This window comes from Rhinoderma darwinii, chromosome 2, assembly GCF_050947455.1.
Source record: "Rhinoderma darwinii isolate aRhiDar2 chromosome 2, aRhiDar2.hap1, whole genome shotgun sequence".
Taxonomy (NCBI): domain Eukaryota; kingdom Metazoa; phylum Chordata; class Amphibia; order Anura; family Rhinodermatidae; genus Rhinoderma; species Rhinoderma darwinii.
In genome coordinates this window covers 42,556,389-42,577,156 of record NC_134688.1, presented here as the reverse complement: position 1 = coordinate 42,577,156, position 20,768 = coordinate 42,556,389, and the positions used below count along the sequence as shown (strand labels likewise).

Below are 20,768 nucleotides of genomic sequence, written 5' to 3'. Positions count from 1 at the left end.
GACTCCCAGGTCCCGACCAGCGGGCTTTCTACGTTCTTTGCCCATTCCCCAGAGACCTTGGACCCATATCTCCATGGATTTTATCACCAATTTGCCTCCATCTCAAGACAAGTCGGTGGTGTGGGTTGTAGTAGACTGCTTCAGTAAGATGTGCCACTTTGTGCCCCTCAAGAAACGACCCAATGCCAAGACGTTAGCTACCTTGTTTGTCAAACACATCCTGCGTCTCCATGGGGTCCCTGTCAATATTGTTTCGGACAGAGGGGTACAATTTGTTTCATTGTTTTGGAGAGCCTTCTGTAAAAAGTTGGAGATTGATCTGTCCTTCTCCTCTGCCTTCCATCCTGAAACTAATGGCCAAACTGAGAGGACTAATCAATCTCTAGAACAATATTTAAGGTGTTTTATCTCTGACTGTCAATATGATTGGGTCTCATTCATTCCCCTCGCCGAATTTTCCCTCAATAAACGGGTCAGTAACTCGTCAGGGGTCTCCCCCTTTTTCTGTAATTTTGGGTTTAATCCACGGTTCTCCTCCGTTTCACCTGGTAGTTCCAACAATCCCGAGGTAGAGGTCGTTCATCGGGAACTGTGCACAGTCTGGGCCCAGGTTCAGAAGAACCTAGAGGCGTCCCAGAGCGTACAAAAAACTCAGGCTGATAGAAGACGTTCTGCTAACCCCTTGTTTATGGTCGGGGATCTGGTGTGGTTATCGTCTAGGAACTTGCGCCTTAAGGTCCCGTCCAAGAAATTTGCTCCCCGGTTTATTGGGCCGTATAAGGTCATTGAAGTCCTCAACCCTGTCTCCTTCCGACTGGAGTTGCCCCCATCTTTTCGAATACACGACGTGTTTCATGCCTCCCTCCTTAAACGCTGCTCCCCGTCCTTGGCTCCCTCGAGGAGACCTCCTGTTCCCGTTCTCACCCCTGAGGGGGTGGAATTCGAGGTGGCCAAGATTGTGGACAGCAAGATGGTCCAAGGCTCCCTCCAGTACCTGGTCCATTGGAGAGGATACGGGCCTGAGGAGAGGACTTGGGTACCCGCCCGGGATGTTCACGCTGGGGTATTGGTCAGGAAGTTCCACCTTCGTTTCCCCAATAAACCAGGTCCACTTAGAAAGGGTCCAGTGGCCCTTCATAAAAGGGGGGGTACTGTAAAGGATCTGCCAGGCACAGCGGGGTTAACGCCCATAGGTAATCAGTCGACACCTGAGTCTATGTCTCTGAGACTGACTCCAGCTTCCACCACTCAGGCTGGCAGGCTTAGGAGTGGGAGAGCCTATCGCAGCCTGGCCAGACTCAGCTAGCTACCGCCCTCTGTCTATTTATACCTGCCTTTCCTGTTCCTCCAGTGCTTGTGATTCTTCTCGTGTGGTTTCCTGGCCCAGCTACAGCTCCTGACTATTTGATCCTGCTCCATACTGACACTGGCTTACTGACTACTCTTCTGCTCTGCGTTTGGTACCTCGTACACTCCTGGTTTGACTCGGCTCGTTCACCTCTCTTGTTGCTCACGGTGTTGCCGTGGGCAACTGCCCCATTTCTCTTAGCTTTGTGTACCCTTGTCTGTTTGTCTCGTGCACTTACTGAGCGTAGGGACCGCCGCCCAGTTGTACCCCATCGCCTAGGACGGGTCGTTGCAAGTAGGCAGGGACAGAGTGGCGGGTAGATTAGGGCTCACTTGTCCGTTTCCCTACCCCTATCATTACAGCCACATGTAGGGTATTGCCGTACCCGGGAGAACCCACATTACATCTTATGGTGTGTATATCTCCAGTGGCACATGCTGGGCACACTATATCGGGCACGGACATGCCATATATATATAGAAAATTGCAAATCTCACTCTGCCCCATTATCTTTTACACAGTACCTGTGGGGTCAAAAGGCTCACTAAACCTCTAGATGAATGTCTTATTCCTTGCTGTACTAAGTGAACATTGGAGCGATTGATCTGTCAATGGCCCTTTAAACATATTGTACGGCTCTCGCGGAATTATATTTCAAAATATGTGGCGTTTACGGCTCTCTTAGCCAAAAAGGTTCCTGACCCCTGCTCTAGATGAATGTCTTAAGGGGTGTAGTTTTTAAAATGGGGTCACTTCTCAGGGGTTTCAACTGTACTGGTACCTCAGGGGCTTCTGCATACATGACTTAGCACCAGAAAAATTCCAGTAGGCCAAATGGTGGTCCTTTCCTTCTGAGCCCTCCCATGGGCCCAAACGGCAGTTTATCACCACAAATGGGGTATTGCCGCACCAAGGACAAATTGGGCAACAAAATGGGGTATTTTGTTTCCTGTGAAAATAAGAAATTTTGATAAAAAATGACATCTTATTGTTCTACACACAGGTATCCAGGCTACCAGGACTACTATTATGGGTAAGGCTATCTGAGTTATTAATGTTGGGAGTATTTTACTCTAGAAAACACCCTTTGGACACTTCTGCCCTTAACAAAACAGCTCACACTCAAACAACTAACGTTATATACGATAGCACACTGCCCTATTCATATGTCCTTTAAACACACCATACACTTGGTTTTCCTACTTACCTGTGTTCATATCATATAGAGTCTCCCCACTCATGTACCTTTTTAACATTTATGTTTTTATATGTATTTAATAAAATTTGTTATTCTTTTCATATATACTTGGCTCTATACTCTGTTTCTTGTGTGTATATAGGGTTTAAGTAGAGTATAACAATGAGAGTTCCCAGCATTATCATTCCCTTACCCCCCTACAACATTACGAATTATATTCACTTGGGACTGGTGTTGTTTTATTAAATTTCTTTTGATTCTCTTTTTTTTGCTGTTTTTGACATTCCACTATGTTCTGCATAAAGCTTAGTGTCAGCTGTACTGTGACTTCTTTATCATAACGGAGCCATACCAGGCCCTTATACACCCTATATGCTTCCCCAATAGAATCCATAAAACATAAAAGGGCCGAGCAGTGCTCCGGGGTCTTTTCGCAAATCACTCTAGCTAGAATCGCAAATGAAAACGTTCACCATATTAACCAATTGGTAAACATTTGCGGAATCAGGAGATAACGCCTTTTCTCCTCCTCCTTCTTTTATACTCTAGCCCCTCTTCCCCTGATCCAGATAGAACTTCTCCAAGGGGAGGAGGGAGAACATCTCCACATACTCATCCTTCCCTATTTGTTTCCTGACCTCCTGCTTAAGATGGGCACCGATCCCTCGAAGCAGACATACACAGCCAAGTTATCCCTGTTTACCTAATTAGGTGTCTCAGTCTGGACTGAGACCGCAACCGCCTCATAACTCACCGGAAGAGGGTTAACAAGGGAAAATGTTTTACAGGACCGCCCACGCGAAAACCTGGGATGGACCCGCACCCTTCACCAGGGAACCGCCCACCATGTTCAGCAGGCACACCACTGAGTCCCTCAGGCATCTGCACACGCCTCCTGCTGTGTTACCCCACAGCCCCTAGCGGCAGGGGGCAAACCTGACCTAAACAATAATGGCACCAAGCACCAATAGTGATGCTTTTGAAAAGTATCAAAAAACTTTATTAAATATAGAGGACAAATGAATAAAAAGTGTCACACAATAGATATAGCAACATCTCCAGAGTGAAATACACAGGGTGAACACATGCCCATAACAATACGGATACATCTTATTTATAAAGTGTATAGTGCTAAGCAATATATATGAACTAAGGATATATATACCATATATAATATAAATTGTCTTTACAATACTGCAGGATGGACAAGGACATGGACAAGAAGCTAAATACAAGTAGTGATGGTCCTAGAATAGGTGCAACACATGTTCAAAAGAGTACAGCATATGAAATAACATGCCTCAATATATACCCATCTATATGACACAACCGGGATGGCGCCAACCACGACGCACGTTTCGGCACAGCCTTCATCTGGGGGTGACATCATCTCCTAACAGGTATAATATAATATATATATTGTATAATATATTATTATATTATATAATATAATATAAATTTCGGTATAATAATGATACAACAGTAAACTGGAGATAACCGTCCAACACTGCGAATTTAACCCCTTAATGACAATACGCCTTTTCACGGTGGTCATTAAAGGGGTTCTCTGGAAAAAACTTTATGGTCTCATGTTTACTTGATAAAGTGGTTCTGTTTCCACTAAACGCGTTGTACCTCAAGAGACCCTCTATCTCTCTTTTTTATGTATGTTTTATTATGATCTATTGTTTTAGACAATTAATTATATATATTTTTTTTCTCAAAAAAGTATTGCGCCTGAATGGTGTCTCTTTTTTACAGTGGATCCCACCTGGTTCCCACTGTTTTTATCTACCTGCTCTTACTGAAGATGTCCTCAAAACTGGCTTAATGAGATGGTAGATCGGAGAGTGACTGAGGCAGTGGAGGCAAAACAGGGCGGACCTGTTGCAGGCAGCGGCTAAGGCATCTTGGCCCCCATTGGGGGACCTCTCCAGAACTCCAGTGAAGGACCTGGGCGTGTAGACGAAGCCAAGGCAGACCTAGCAGAACCGGGTTGATGGCTTTAGGCAGGACGAGGAAGTTGATCTGTTCTGAGTGAAGGACTCCGATTTGTAACGTAAGTGGTTTCATGATAGCCACAATAGGATCGGGCAATGGTAGTCCATTTACAGAAGCAACAGCAAGGGATCTCTCTAGAAGAACTGTGGGTAGATGTAGTCGGTCTACTAAATCCTGCTGGATGAAATCTGCAGCTGCCCTGGAGTCAAAATAGGCAGAGGAGAAGTGTGATGTCTCTCCCGAGATGATGGTCACAGGAATAGATAATTTGGAAGAGGTTTTGATGTTTGGCATCATCCCACCTAGAGTTGCCTCTCTAGGAGCTGGAGTCTCCCGGCTTTTGTGGACATTGGCGCACGAAAGGGCCTTTAAGGCCGCAATACAAACACAGACCTGAAGAGCGTCAGCGCTGTTTCTCCTGCTCGGACAACTTGACTCTGTCTACCTGCATTGGTTCCTCAGGTAGAGCAACAAGAGGGGGCAGTAGTGGTCTCTGGAACGAGGGTGCTAATCTGTGAAAACTTCTCCTCACCGAACCTCCTCATCGCGTTCCTGGATCCTCATGTTGAGCCGGGTAGCCAACAGGATATGGGCATCCAAGGTAGGTGGGAGGTCGCGGGCTGCCAGCTCGTCCATGGTGTGTGAGGACAGTCCATGCCATAGGTCGCCACCAATGCTTCATTGTTCCATTTCAACTCTGCTGCCAGGGTACGGAAGGAGATGGCATACTCTCCTGCTGTGGACCCCCTTGCTTGAGGGTTAGCAGAGTGGCTGCTGCTAAGGATGTTCGACCCGGCTTCTTGAACACGTCACAAAAAGTCTGTAAGAACAGGGCTAAGTCCGAAAATTTGGGCCCCTGTCATTCCAGGATGGGGTTCGCCCATGCGAGGGACTTGCTAGCGAGGAGGGAAATAATGAACACTACCTTGGCCTCATCAGAGGAGAAATGGTGAGCACGCATTCATAGCGAGGAAAAAGAGGCAGTGCAACTGTGGATCCGGAAAACAGACATTAGGAGTATTAGGCAGTGGAACGGCAGCAGTCTCTGGGGAAGGAACAGGGAGTTGATCCAGTCGGGCGATGATGGAGTTTACAGCCACGAGGAGTTGATCCTGACGTGCATATAGATACAATATATACTATTGGGGTCCACCCCTTAGTAATTGCTGACGTGCATATAGGTCACGCATATCCGTCTGTATGACCTGAACTGTGGTCTTAGGCTGGCCAGCGGGTTCCATGGCCTGAGCGTACTGTCACAATCTAGGGAACATATGTAGCTGACTTTAGCTTGACTAATAACGCATTAAATACACAGTGGAAAGATCCCTTATCTTGACCTTTTCAATGACTTCTCAATGGTTATTTTTGTGTGATATCACGCTGCAACAAGTTATCAGAGTCAAGTTAAAGATGGCTACATCCGTATGTGGACCCACTAGGCCGTGGGCTCCGGCTCAGATAGGGCTAGGTGTGGCAGGTTGCGCCAGACGAAGCGGATGGCACCAGGAATGGTAGATGACACACAGACGTGGCATATCCAGCCGGCGGTACCACACGACTCTGATAAAAGGCAGGCACAGTTAGGAAACAGCAAGGGATACAGGAAATAGGATGCAGGGAATGGGAACTCTGGGATCAAGCAGGAAAATACTAAGGGACCCTTTGCAATACAAACATGGGCAAAGTACAAACAACGCTCAAGCAAGGAGTGGAAGGGCAGAGACCTTTTTATAATCCAGGGTGCACTGGGGTAGGATAGAAAACTTTTAGGAAGTGCGCACGCTGGCCCTTTAAGGCACTCCTCGCACACTCCAGGAAGGGAAGGCCGCGCCAGCCGTGGTCTCTGGGGAGGTGGCCAGGAAGTTGCGGTCGCGGCCGTTCATAACACTGAGATTTTTTTTGGTGTTGTATATATGTACTGAGCAGTGGCGTAACTACCGCCGTAGCAGCCGTAGCGGCTGCTATGGGGCCCGCGGCATGAGGGGGCCCGTGTCGCCCGCCGGCACGGGCCCCCACCATGGCCGGAGGCTCCGCTGCAGCCGCTATGGCTGCTACAGTGGGACGCCACTGAACACTACGGCAGGTATCTCCCCGCTCTGCCATTAACTGGTTCCCGACTGCTGGCTGTATTTTTACGGCCAGCGGTCAGGGTCCTTAAAACCTGAGCCATAGACTTTTTACGACTCCGGTTTTAACTTACTGCCCGCGCGATCGGGCTGCTGAATGTCGGGTCTCCGGCTGTCAGTGACTGCCGGGGACCCTGAGGAGAGGATAGAAGCAGCTTTCGCTGCCAGCGATCACACTTGTATCCCCTATCCTGTGGATAGGGGATACATGTATTTTGTAGGACGCACTGTAGGTCGCATTTTTTTGGGAGGGGGGATGCTGTATGGTGTTCCCTTCAGGGGGGGACGCTGTATGGCGTTCCCTACATGGGGGGCTGTATGGCGTTCCCTACAGGGGGGGGCTGTATGGCGTTCCCTACAGGGGGGGGGCTCTATGGCGTTCCCTACAGGGGGGGGGCTCTATGGCGTTCTCTACAGGAGGGCTGTATGGCGTTCTCTACAGGGAGGGCTGTATGGCGTTCTCTACAGGGAGGGCTGTATGGCGTTCTCTACAGGGAGGGCTGTATGGCGTTCTCTACAGGAGGGCTGTATGGCATTCTCTACAGGGAGGGCTGTATGGCGTTAGCACTGTCCAATAAATATACAGTAAACAGAAGAAAATACGGTCCAGCAATCCTCATGACAATGTGATGACTTTATTAGAAAAACATTTTATAAACCACACGGCATGTTGAAGTGATGATACAAGACTGCTTACGCGCTTCGAAAGCCAACTACATTCTTCGCAAATGTACGCCATCTCCTCCAAACAGTCAATTACATCAGAAGTCCAGTTCCTTGTGCTGCATGACTCGTGGACGCCCTATCCGTGGTGATATCCGTGTCCTTTCCACTGCTTCTCACTTGAGTCCTGTAGGCACAAAAAACATTCTGCAAGTATCCATTGTCATCCGTGCCTGCAGATTCTGCTTTAATGATGCAACTCACTCAACTCCTTGTCTATTTCATCGTTTACTGATGCCTCTTTTAGATACGACAGATGAATTTTTTTTATACTTACCAGCCTGCTTCACAGGCACCATCCCTTTTTATTGGCACCTGATCAATAAGGGGGTCCTGCTCCACCACCATAACACTGCAATACTAAACAAAATCTTCCATAGACATCACAAAAACTAGACAAGCCTTTCCTCCCTTATGTTTCCCAACATTTCCTGGGACAAGTGTGTGTAGGTAGAAATCAACAAACATGTTTCCTGGCCCCAAACTTTACCCCCTCTTTCCAGTAAAGGATTGGCTTTCGGTATCACGCCTCCTCGCTTTTACCTTTTTACTTTATCCTGCATAAACATTTTTTTCAGCATCTTAAACGTCTTGCCCATTAGCCCATCTATCCCCAACATCAGACCACTTATTATCATCTGACAGATCAGAATCAGACTCAACCAGCTACTGTTGCCTTCTTCTGCTTCTCTTTACATCCAGATGCGCTGCTCCTGTAATTCCAAACATTGTGCCAGTACCCCGTGTTCTAAACATTTTGGCAACCCCAAGGTGTCCCTCTCCCATGTTGAGATTATGAGGCCCTACTGGGATATTGCTGCCTTCATCGACCCTGGATCCCTGCGCAAGGATCCTGACACTTGGCCCATCATCGTGCCATGTTCCCTCAAATTTTCTGCTAGAATGATACCATTGAGGATACCTACCTTGCTTCCTTGATGCCATTTGCTCCAAACAATCCAGTACACCCCAAGTCCAGGTCCTTGTGCTGCATGACTTGTGGGGGCTCTATACGTGGCAATATCCTGGCACCTTCCATTGCTTTCCGCTTGAGTGCTGTAAATATAAAAACATTCTGCCAGTGTCCATTATCACCTATGCCTGCAGATTATGACTGTGTAATGAAACTCACTTAAGTCCTTGTCTATTGCATCCAGGCCTTGACACATCGCAAATGTTCTTGGCAGACCAAAGCTGTCTAAAATCCCCCTACACTCCCTCACCCAATTACCTTACACCTACGTGCAGTCCCAAACCGAGCCATGTGGCCAGCATTTTGGACAAAGATACCCCTAACTTACATTATGCCTATTCCTACCAACTATCCAAGGTTCCCCACTGCTACGCCTTTCTTGGCATTTTGCCCGCTCATCACTTTTTCAATGTACAGAGCTACTGGTGGACATGGCCGGCCTTAGCTATGTGCGACACGTGCGGTCGCACAGGCCGCCATGCTGCAAGGGGGGCGCCAGTGGGTACGAGCAGAATAGAGGAGTAATGTTCCTCCCTCTGCACTGCTGCGTGAAGTGAGCGCTGATTGGAGGAGCAGCAGGTGCTTCTGTCTGCTCCACCAATCAGCACAGCCTGTACTGCAGTGTCAAAGACACTCAGCACCTCACGCAGCTCCTTCCTGCTGTGCTGCTGCCCCAGTGAAGACTCCTCCACGGAGCTCCAGAGTCAGGTAAGAAGAGCAGCAGCTTTAGCTTAATCTATTTCTATTTATGTGCAGTGTGAGGGAGGGGGAGAGAGGGGGCTTTATGTGATGTGTAACAGGATGTTTTTTGTTTTTTTTTTAAAGATCGATTTTGTGGGGGAGGGGAGACTAGGTTATAGGTACTTTGAGTGTATTTTTTACAGATCGATTTTGTGGGGGAGGGGAGACTAGGGGTACTTTGAGTGTATTTTTTACAGATCGATTTTGAGGGTGAGGGGACATTGCTCTAAATGCTATAGGAGTGTGGGGGATTCTTTATAAATGTATTTTGTGGGAGGGGGACTTCTGTATAGTTTATTTTGTGGTGTAGGAGCTTATTATGAATCATGGGGGAGGGGAACTTAGCGTTATGTATGGGGAGAAAGGATTCTTTAGGGTACGGCCACATGGAGCGGCCCTCACACTGTCGCAACGCGGCCAACAACCGCGCTGGCACTATGTAGGAGCGGCTGTCAAATACCTCGTTAAGGGGTATTCCGGTTACATGCGCATGCGCACTGCCGCTCCATTCATTCTCTATGGGAGCGCCGGAGATAGCCGAGTGCAGTGTTCTGCTTTTTCCGGCGCTCCCATAGAGAATGAATAGGAGGTAAGTTGTTGTAATTTGCAAAATCGTGCGGCCATAAAGGGTGCCGCGACACTCCTCTGGACAACTGCCACGGATGTGCTTTCTCTCCTCCTCCTCATAGCGCAAAGTGGATGTGAGGAGGAAGAGGAGATTTTTTTGCAGAACCCCTGTAGATAGCACCCCCCGACTAAATGGACAGAGACGTCAGGGGCTTCTCCTGGAGTGGAATCCCCGGTCACAGCGTCGGCAACGCTGTGGACAGGGATTCCGCTTCAGGAGTTAGTTGCCCGATGTCACTGTTCATATATGGACATCAAGCACTCCGTCAAGGAGCGGAATCCCCAGCCACAGGGAGCTACAGTTGCGCTATCTACAGGAAGGGAGTGCTACCTACAAGGGTGTGTGTGGCACTACCTACAAGGGGGCTGTGCGGCAAGGGGGGGATTTGTGGCACTACTTACTAGGGATGCACACTGCATCGAAACTTCGATACTGTGCATCCCCATATGGTTCGAGCCACACCGGTAAGTATAGTAATATATGATGAATGAGAGCGGGGCTGCGGCTGTGTAATACAGCCATTGCCCCACTCCTGAGTCCTGACAAGAGCGCGCCGCGAGGATGATGCGATGCGGCCAGCGCTGCACTAATGAGCGGCGGCACTGAAAACAGAACATGGCGGCCGCACTGCAAAACACCCCCATGTTCTGTCTTCGGTGTCTGCGCCGCCGCTCATTAGTGCAGCGCCAGCCGCATTACCTCATGCTGACCGCGCACGCACTTCTGTCAGGAGCGGGGCAATGACTATTACACAGCCGCAGCCCCGCTCTATAACAGGGGAGATCAGAGAAACCGCTCATCTCCGCCGCTATTCTCCTGAATGCTGCGATCAAAACTGACTGCAACATTCAGGGGAAAGTGAGGAGGGGGATGCCCCTTGGATCGCGTCACAGGGAATTCCTGTGACGCGATTGAGGGCCATACCATATATGGGCAGACAGCCCAGGGTCTATTGAAGGACCCCAGGGCTGTCTTACCATATTTCCTGTTGTTAGGGCATACTTAGGTATGTCCTAACAACTGCCTGTGTACTATCCGTACACAGGCTAATGTACTGTCATATAGATATGTGCCTGTGTACTATCAGTATATAGATATATTCCAGTACATTAAAGTTTAAAAATAAAGTAAAAACATAAAGTAATGTTAAATTTAAAAAAATACACATTCACCTTTTTTTTTTACAATAAACCTTAAAATAAGTCTCAATATATAAAATATACACATTCGGTATTGGCGCGGCCGTAATAACCTGCACAACAATTTTTTTGCGTCATTTATGATGTGTACGCTGTAAAAAAAATACAAAAAAAACTGCTTTCACTTATTAATGTGAGGCACGAGGTGCGATGATAAATTTAACCTTCACGTGCCTCACATTAATAGTAATTAACCCCATCATGTACCTGATGGTAGTTTTACTGTGAGTGGGGGGCTGATGGTCATTTTACTGTGAGTGGGGGGCTGATGGTCATTTTACTGTGAGTGGGGGGCTGATGGTCATTTTACTGTGAGTGGGGGGCTGTTGGTCATTTTACTGTGAGTGGGGGGCTGATGGTCGTTTTACTGTGAGTGGGGGCTGATGGTAGTTTTACTGTGAGTGGGGGCTGATGGTAGTTTTACTGTGAGTGGGGGCTGATGGTAGTTTTACTGTGAGTGGACGGGCTAATGGTCGTTTTACTGTGAGTGGACGGGCTGATGGTCATTTTAGGGTATGTTCACACGGCAGCGTCCATTACGGCTGAAATTACGGAGCTGTTTTCAGGAGAAAACGGCTCCGGAATTTCAGACGTAATGGCATGTGCAGGCTCTTTTCGCTGCGTCCATTACGGACATATTTTGGAGCTGTTTTTCTATGGAGTCAAGGGAAAACGGCTCCAATTACGTCTCAAGAAGTGACAGGCTTTTCTTTGACGCGGGCGCAAAAATGACCGTCGGCACAGAATATCGTAAGACCCATTCAAATGAATGGGCAGATGTTTGCCGACGCTTTTGAGCCGCATTTTCGGACGTAATTCGGGGCTAAAACGCCCGAATTACGTCCGTAAATAGTGTGTGTGAACCCAGCCTTACCGTGAGTGGGGGGCTGATGGTCATTTTACTGTGAGTGGTCGTGGGGGGGGGGCTGATGGTCTTCAAGTGGTTTCCACCTCTGACCTCCAATTGAAATTAATAGTAGGAAGAAAATAGCTTTGGCGCTCTCTTGGAGCTTTTTTTGCTGCGTCTTTTGCATTCGCTTCAACGGCTTTAAAAAAAACGCTAAAAAAACCCCATCAAATAACACTGTCAATTCAAAAGCAGATTTTTTCTGCCTTCCAAAAAATGCTGTGTGAACATACCCTAAGAATGTAGTGCTTATTTTTAGCTATTTTCTGTCTTTCTCTAAACAATTTTTGGTAGGGGGGCCCTGAGGATTTTTTTTTTTCCAGGGGTGGCTCAAGTCCGAAAACGTTGGGAAACTCTGTAACAGGCTACAGAGGTGCCTGCAGCCTATGAGGCGCAGGGACAGGATCCCTGCGAAGTCGGCGTGATGACATCTCTGGATCAAGCCGGCCTACGCAAGGATCCTGTCAGGTGGAGGTGGGGGGCAGTATGGCACTGTCTTCAAGGGGGAGGTGGGGGCTGTATGTCACTTTCTACAAGGGGGCGGTGGGGGGCACTGTGTACAAGAGGGAGGTGGGGCTGTATGACACTACAAGGGGCAGATGGGGGGCTGTATGGCACTACAAGGGGCAGATGGGGGCTGTATGACACTACAAGGGGCAGATGGGGGCTGTATGGCACTGTCTACAAGGAGGAGGTGGGGGATTATGGCACTGTCTACAGGGAGGCTGTACGGCACAATCTACAGGGGGAACTTTCTACTAGGGGGGCTGTGGGGGCATTATACTCTGTGGAGGACATCATACTGTGTAGGGGCACTACAGGGGGCAATATAATGTGTGTGGCACTTAGGGGGCATAACACTGTGTGGGCACAATTAGAGGACAAAATACTGTGTCCTTGAAGGCGTAATAATATATTACATTATTAAATATTATTATTATACTGTGTGTGGGGCACTAAAGGGGCATTACACTGTGTGGGGGCACTATATAGGGCATTATACTGTGGGGAGGAATTATGCTTTTTTATGGGGCATTTTTTATAATGGCGTGGGGCGCCGAAAGATAATTTCGCACGGGGCGCCATCTACCCTAAGGCCGGCCCTGCTGGTGGATACTGTGTATAGTAACTAATGATGGACATACCGCATATAGATGAAATATTACTTCAGAGAGTCCCCCTGGCAGCAGGCAGCCGATCTCAAGAAATTCTGGAACAAAAAGTATAAACTGTGAAGATATTATGACATGCGCTTAGTATGGTTCATCATATCAACAAATATATGTTCAGCCTATTGAAAACATCAGGGAGATTGTTCCCACAGTCTTGTCATGTGTCTCTATAGGAACATTCTGGATGACATCACATTATAGAATTTCTATAGGTTGTTATTTGCTATAATACTTACATATATACAGTGGATCTTCTAGCATGTCGGCTGTCACTGGTGCCACATATTCAGATGTTATAAATGTCTGTAAAATACATAATGGGTTTAATGCACATACATAAAATAACCCCATATCTATAATGAATAATAATATATTTACTTTCACACATTTCATTTTCTATCACAGGGCGAGTCCAATGCCCCTCTGCCACACAAATAACACCAGCAGTATAATGGCACATAATAGTTGGAGGACCCTGGTATAGATTTTGTATCAGGGACCAGGAGCTTATTGTTATTCTTCTATATAATCTTATCCTTAATGGAAAACTTCTAATTTGTCTTTTGTGGAGTCTTTTGGACTGGAGTAGAGAGAGTAGAAAATGGTAAATTGGATTTCTGGATTCAACAGACAAAATAATTATTAAAGGGGTTTTCTGACAGTTTCATAAACCTTAGTCTAAGCCGCATATGGCTAAAAATAACAAATTGTCCCTACTCATTTTTAAAATTCCCTGTGGCTCCTGCGCTGGTGGTTCTGTTGTCTTTAGTTGCTAGGCCACAGCGGTCATGTCCATGTGGATGGCATGTCACGTGGCAGCTATTGTGTCACATCCAGGGCCGGCCTTAGGTTTATTGGTGACATGTGCAGTATCTGTGACGTCCTCCCCCTTATGATGCACCATGTAGTGTCCAAATAATTTAATCATACAGTGCCCAAATAACATCACCCAGTCAATAAACTAGGGATTGTATCTTTCTGTTTTTTTATATTATAGGTTTGGGCCCTAAATGCCGGATCGGCAGTGTAAGTTGAGGGTGCCCAGGCCATCTATGGTGGTAGTGCCCTCTTCAGTATTGACCAGTAATACACACTATGTGATCATTTAGAGATGCAGTTAATAAAATACACTGACCTTGGACTCTCCTACTGAATACATCCGACTGAATGTAGAACGTTATGTGATGTGAGGGGGAGGGCTCTGCTTAATCTTTGATCTGCCCTCCTGGGACGTGTGGTTATCATTATCTCTTATGAGGAATTAATTCTAGGAGAAAGAAAGACAATGTATTAGGACAAATCTCAATCAATGGCAACATTTCTATCTAGAACAGAGTCCAGTCCCCAACCAGTGTAAAATTACCAAAGGGGTAAATAGGATGACCGGCTGGTGTCCAGGGATTTGGGGTGGCCCACAGCTCTGGGGCTCCATATGCCCCTGAAATTGGACAAACAATAACGGCGCAGGGAGGAAGCGAAATGTCTGACCCGGTTGGTCGTCTATTAGGTGAGTATAATTTTTTATTTTACAGGAGCAAACGGGGCACTATTAATATTGGGGATAAAAGGACTGAGTCGGGGCTTAGAAAAGGGGGCTTCATTACTGTGGGGCCATACAAAAGGGGCATTCTGACCCAGGACATACAAAAAGTGTCATTCTAACTGTGGGGGGTATTGGTGGATACTGCATATAGTAACTAATAAGAGACGCACCTTGCATAGATGAAATATTGCTTCAGAGAGCCCCCCTGGCAGCAGGCAGCTGATCTTAAGGTGTTCTGGAAAAAACAATAATTGTGTAGTTTTATTTCTCCAGACAGACGTGTGCTCAGTATAGACCACCCAACAATGAAGGAAATGTACATTAGGGCTCATGTACACAGCAACTTCATGTGGACGGACCTGTATGGTGGCGCACAGACTGCAGTACTGGTAATGTAGACACTCTGTGTGCGCTGTGTGCTCCCCCATAAGCCAAATGTGTATTAGGAAATTACATAAATAACAAGTCCCTTATATATTACTAATACCATAATATCTTCTTTATGGAGCATTTCTATAATAATAATAATATAAAGCTGCAGCAAAATTCCCAGCGTTTACTTTTGCTACATGTGGATGAGTTTTTGAGACTGTAACTATTCACCTGTAACACTTGTGAATTTTGCCGCGCAGCAAATCTGCAGCGTCTGAATTCAGCTTTATGGCGTAGAATATAGTACTCAAATACTGCAATCATACAGTGCCCAAATAACACTGCCAGACAAGTATTGTCTGCCACACTGTAATGTAATCCATTATCAAGGAATTGTATCTGCATCCTGAGCAGTGCCCTTTACTTTTTTTACATGAAGAGTGGGATTGAGTGTTCAAGCAATGGGTGCCCCAGACATCAAGACCAGTGGCGCCCCATTCATTAGTGACAGGTGATGCACCCAGTGTAACCGCACAGGTCGCACACCCCTAAGACAGGCCCTGGATGAACAACATTGGGGAATTTGTTCCCACAGTCTTGTCATGTGTCTCTATAGGAACATTCTGGATGACATCAGATTATAGAATTTCTATAGGTTGTCATTTGCTATAATACTTACATATATACAGTGTATGTCCTAGCATGTCGGCTGTCACTGGTGCCACATATTCAGATGTCATAAATGTCTGTAAAATACATAATGGAATAAACATAAAATAACCTCATATCTAGAATGAATAATAATATATTTACTTTCACACATTTCATTTTCTATCACAGGACGAGTCAGACATTGAAAACATTTTGTAATGTTAGTGTAAACCCAGGGAACATAACTATAGGAGTGAAGAGGTTGCAGTCACACCCAGGCCCAGGTGTACATGACTGACATTAGGGGGGGTCACAATGTGGGCAATTTACAAATGCCAATCCCCAATGCCCCCATCTCCTAGAGGAATCCCCATTTTCGTTGCTAGAAACGCGATGTCAGTGAGAGAAGCACCCAGGCGGAAAGGCAGCTGCTGAGTTGCCCGGCCGCTTCTAAAACACAAGCAGTGGAAGGGAGCCAGCGCAGCGCCCCGTTCCACCTGCTGGAGGGATGCGCCCTATGTAATGGCACAGGTCGCACACCCCTAAGGCCGGCCCTGGCTACTGCTCAGCCTTATTAGGATAATATACGGTAGCTTTTTAAGTCTATTTAATTAAATTAAATTAGACATCATATTGAAAACGACTGAGAAGTCACATTCCACATTACTGACAGCTGCAATTCTCAGACAATGGTAAGGGTATGTTCACACACTTAACTAAAAAACGTCTCTAAAATACAGAGCTCTTTTCAAGGGAAAACAGCCTCTGATTTTCAGCCATTTTTTAAACCAGAAACATTTTTTGAGGCGTTTTTACCAACGTTCTTGGAGCTGTTTTTCTATTGAGACAATGAAAAACGGCTCCAAAAATGGCCGAAGGAGTGAAATGCACTTCTTTTTACAGGGTGTTTTTTATGCGCCGCTTTATCAAACGCCCACGTAAAATGCACCATCGGAAAAAAAAAAAACAGTTTTTCCCATTGAAATCAATGGGCAGATGTTTGGAGGCGTCCAGCCTCCGTATTTTCGGCTGTTTTTCGGGGTGTTTACGGCCAGGAAAACGGCTGAAAATAGGCTGTGTGAACATACTCTGTTGTACTGAGTTGTAACTTTAATGAGAAAATATGAAACATTGAAATCTGAATGTAAAATGTACAGTTGTTACTTGCATTAATAGAAACATTTTACTGGAACTTGAACTGTTTGTCTAAAAAAAAAAACAACCCCCAACAATCACCAGAAAAAAATCCTTCTACAATCATATAGTTGTGGTGAGGTGTTGGTGTGGTTAGAAATTGCTGCAGTAATGTCCAGTGTGAATCTGGCCTTATATGAGAATTCTAGAGCGTATATATTTCATGTGTCCAGTAACATGTAGAATTAATGATAAAATGCTGCATCTTACCTGTCAATCACACAGTCAATCACAGTCCCGGTCCAGACGTCACTGGCAGAAATTGTAAAAAATATGTAATCCAGCTGCACATAGAACCTAACGGCTAGTACTGTCTATGACATCATCAGTGACATCATAAGCGGCTGCAGTATCTGTTACATCATCTAATTATCTCCTACTGCCTGGATAGACTGTCTGTGCATACACTGGATATAGGCGTTACATGGGACTGCTGTTTATAAACATGGAAGAAAGATACATGTGTGGTTATAGGGGCTACGACTAAGAACATGTCATGTATGAAACGTGTAATCTGTTACTAGATGGATTTTATACTGTAATACAGATGTAGCCATCTTTAACTTGACTCTGATAACTTGTTGCAGCGTGATACTTTCTTGATCCCGCAGCACTCCGTGTTTCAAGTGTGCGTGAGTAGGCTTCCACGCCAATGTGTAAAAATTGTGAACTCAGCACTCCAAGGTATTATGCATATTTGATTTCACATATAGCGAAAAGTAGTAATCCAAAATTAATGGCGCCATTACCCAACAGCGACCGAGGTCACAAGCGCCGCATATCCGTGTCTAAAGAAGGTTGAATGTATAGACCGAAACGTTAAAAACCTATTTTTGGATTACTACTTTTCGCTATATGTGAAATTAAATATCATTTGTTGCAGCGTGATATCACACAACAAAAGCCATTGAAAAAGTCAAGATAAGGGATTGTTTATTTAATGCGTTAAAAGTCAAGGTAAAGACGGCAACATCTGAACTAATAAAGGATACATTTTATTGAATTTCGTTTTAGGCTACATTCACACAACAGTAAAAAACGTCCGCTTTCAGAACAATGATGTTCTATGGGTATATTCACACGGCCTTTTTTTAACCACCCGTGAATATTGGCCGTCAAAAAATAGAACATGTCCTATTTTTGGCCGCTTTCACGGCCAGACGGCCCCCATAGAAGTCAATGGATCCATTTTTAACGGCCGTCAATACATGTAACAGCCGTTAAAAACGGTTCTGTGATTTGGGGATTCAAGAGCCAAGGGAACTATTGGCTCCCTTGCTGGTAATCGGCGGCGCAATAACACATACTCACCGATGCAGTGCCGTCCTCTACAGGTGTGGTCTCTTGTCTCATGGGTTCTGCGAAGGTGACGAGATGATGTTCTCGCGTCGCCTTCGCAGAACCAGTGAGACTAGAGATCACTCGTGACGTAGACGGTCATGCATCGGTGAGTATGTAGGGCATTTAGGCGGACAAAAATTACGGATATTGTTGCGCTCACTACTATGGTAGCATGGCGCTAGTACAGGGGACATTGTTTTCTACTGTAGCAAATTTTTCGGCACGGTCCTGAATTTACAGAGAGAGTCCCGGAAGATTACAACAGGGAGGGGGGGTGTGGTGCTTTCTCCGGAGAGGTGTCTGTGTCATCATCTACAGGGGGGCTGTGTGCCATCGTCTACAGGGGGCTGTGTGCCATCGTCTACAAGGGGGCTGTGTGCCATCATCTACATGGGGCGGTGTGCCATCATCTACAGGGGGGCTGTGTGCCATCATCTACAGTGGGGCTGTGTGCCATCATCTCCAAGGAGGCTGTGAGCCATCATCTACAGGGGGTCTGTGTGCCATCATCTAAAGGGGGTCTGTGTGCCATCATCTACAGGGGGTCTGTGTTTCATCATCTACAGGGGGGCTGTGTGGCATCATCTACAGGGGGGCTGTGAAACAATCATGACAATGACCTTTGTTTGGGTGTTTTTAGGGGGTTGGGACAAAAGAAGCCAGACAAATGAAATTCATCCGTTTTTTTAACGGCCATGAAAAACGGATGCAAAATGGATGTCAAACGGCCATTAAAAACGGACAGACGGACTGGAAGTGTATAAAAATTTGCAGACACAATGATGCAAAACGGCCATGAAAAACTGACAGTTGATCAGTTTTTAATGCCCATTTTTATTCACTGTTGTGTGAATGTAGCCTAAGTTCTGGATCGTCTCCATTTTAATGGATAAAGTTACCGGACAATTATCCGCCCACCGAGAGTTTATTGGACACATGGACGGCCTGGTGAGCAGATGAACTTCTTGTTTCTTTGTTTGGAGTCATGTACAGATATAGCAATCCTTATCCTGACTCTGATAACTTGCTGCAGCGTGATAATTTATCACTTAAAGAGGCTCTGTCACCAGATTTTGCAACCCCTATCTGCTATTGCAGCAGATAGGCGCTGCAATGTAGATTACAGTAACGTTTTTATTTTTAAAAAACGAGCATTTTTGGCCAAGTTATGACCATTTTCGTATTTATGCAAATGAGGCTTGCAAAAGTACAACTGGGCGTGTTGAAAAGTAAAAGTACAACTGGGCGTGTATTATGTGCGTACATCGGGGCGTGTTTACTACTTTTACTAGCTGGGCGTTGTGTATAGAAGTATCATCCACTTCTCTTCACAACGCCCAGCTTCTGGCAGTGCAGACACAGCCGTGTTCTCAAGAGATCACGCTGTGTCGTCACTCACAGGTCCTGCATCGTGTCAGACGAGCGAGGACACCGGCACCAGAGGCTACAGATGATTCTGCAGCAGCATCGGCGTTTGCAGGTAAGTCGATGTAGCTACTTACCTACAAATGCTGATGCTGCTGCAGAATCAACTGTAGCCTCTGGTGCCGACACGATGCAGGACCTGTAAGTGACGTCACAGATCTGCACTGCCAGAAGCTGGGCGTTCTGAAGAGAAGTGGATGATACTTCTCATCAGAACGCCCAGCTAGTAAAAGAAGTAAACACGCCCTGATGTACGCACATAATACACGCCCAGTTGTACTTTTACTTTTCAACACGCCCAGTTGTACTTTTGCAAGCCTCATTTGCATAAATACGAAAATGGTCATAACTTGGCTAAAAATGCTCGTTTTTTTAAAATAAAAACGTTACTGTAATCTACATTGCAGCGCCTATCTGCTGCAATAGCAGATAGGGGTTGCAAAATCTGGTGACAGAGCCTCTTTAAGTCACTGAAAACCATTGAAAAAGTGAAATTAAAGTTTCTTGACACTGTGTATTCAATGTATTTAACCCCTTCGAGCTCAGCAACGTAATATTCCGTCGTGCTGACCGCCCCGCTCGCGCTCAGCGACGGAATATTATGTCGCAGGGAAAATGCATCGCCATTTTCCACCGGCGCGTGCACGAGCTGTGACAGCTGCTGTTTCCGACAGCAGGCTATCACAGCTCAATACGCCGGGACCTATTGCGATGGTCCCGCCTCCACAATCGCCACTATTGGTCAGTCAGTGAGTAACTGTCCAATAGTGGCGATCGGTCTCTTCACTTCCTCTCCCTGACATCACATCCTGCCTCACCCGCCCTGAGATGGAGATAGCGAGGCGATCAGAGCGGTTGTGAGTAGAGGGAGAGAAGAAAAAGAGTGAAAAAAAATACAACTTTTTTTCTGCTTCCCACCTCCCCAATCCACTACCCAGTCCTTTACCCTTCCTCCTTGTGTTCCCCCCACATTTTTGGTCAGTGATCTTTAGACGTGGCAGACTCCTCCAGACGTGGCAGATGACACAGGACGTGGCGGATTCCTCCAGACGTGGCAGATTCCTCTGAATGTGGCAGATGACACAGGACGTGGCAGATTCCTCTGGACGTGGCAGATGACACAGGACGTGGCAGATTCCTCTGGACGTGGCAGATGACACAGGACGTGGCAGATTCCTCTGGACGTGGCACGACTAGATACTAGGGCAAAGCACGGGAAACAG

At 46.3% G+C, this 20,768-nt stretch overlaps 1 long non-coding RNA gene across 1 annotated transcript; it reads right to left on the bottom strand.

The window, feature by feature from the left end:
* Positions 1 to 13,261: 13,261 nt before the first annotated feature.
* LOC142740510 (uncharacterized) lies at positions 13,262 to 15,686 on the bottom strand. The gene is made up of 4 exons (XR_012880746.1): positions 15,614 to 15,686; positions 14,733 to 14,797; positions 14,155 to 14,286; positions 13,262 to 13,322 (listed from the first exon to the last, which is right to left on the bottom strand). It is a non-coding gene; the product is annotated as an uncharacterized LOC142740510 (long non-coding RNA).
* Between the last annotated feature and the right edge of the window lie 5,082 nt (positions 15,687 to 20,768).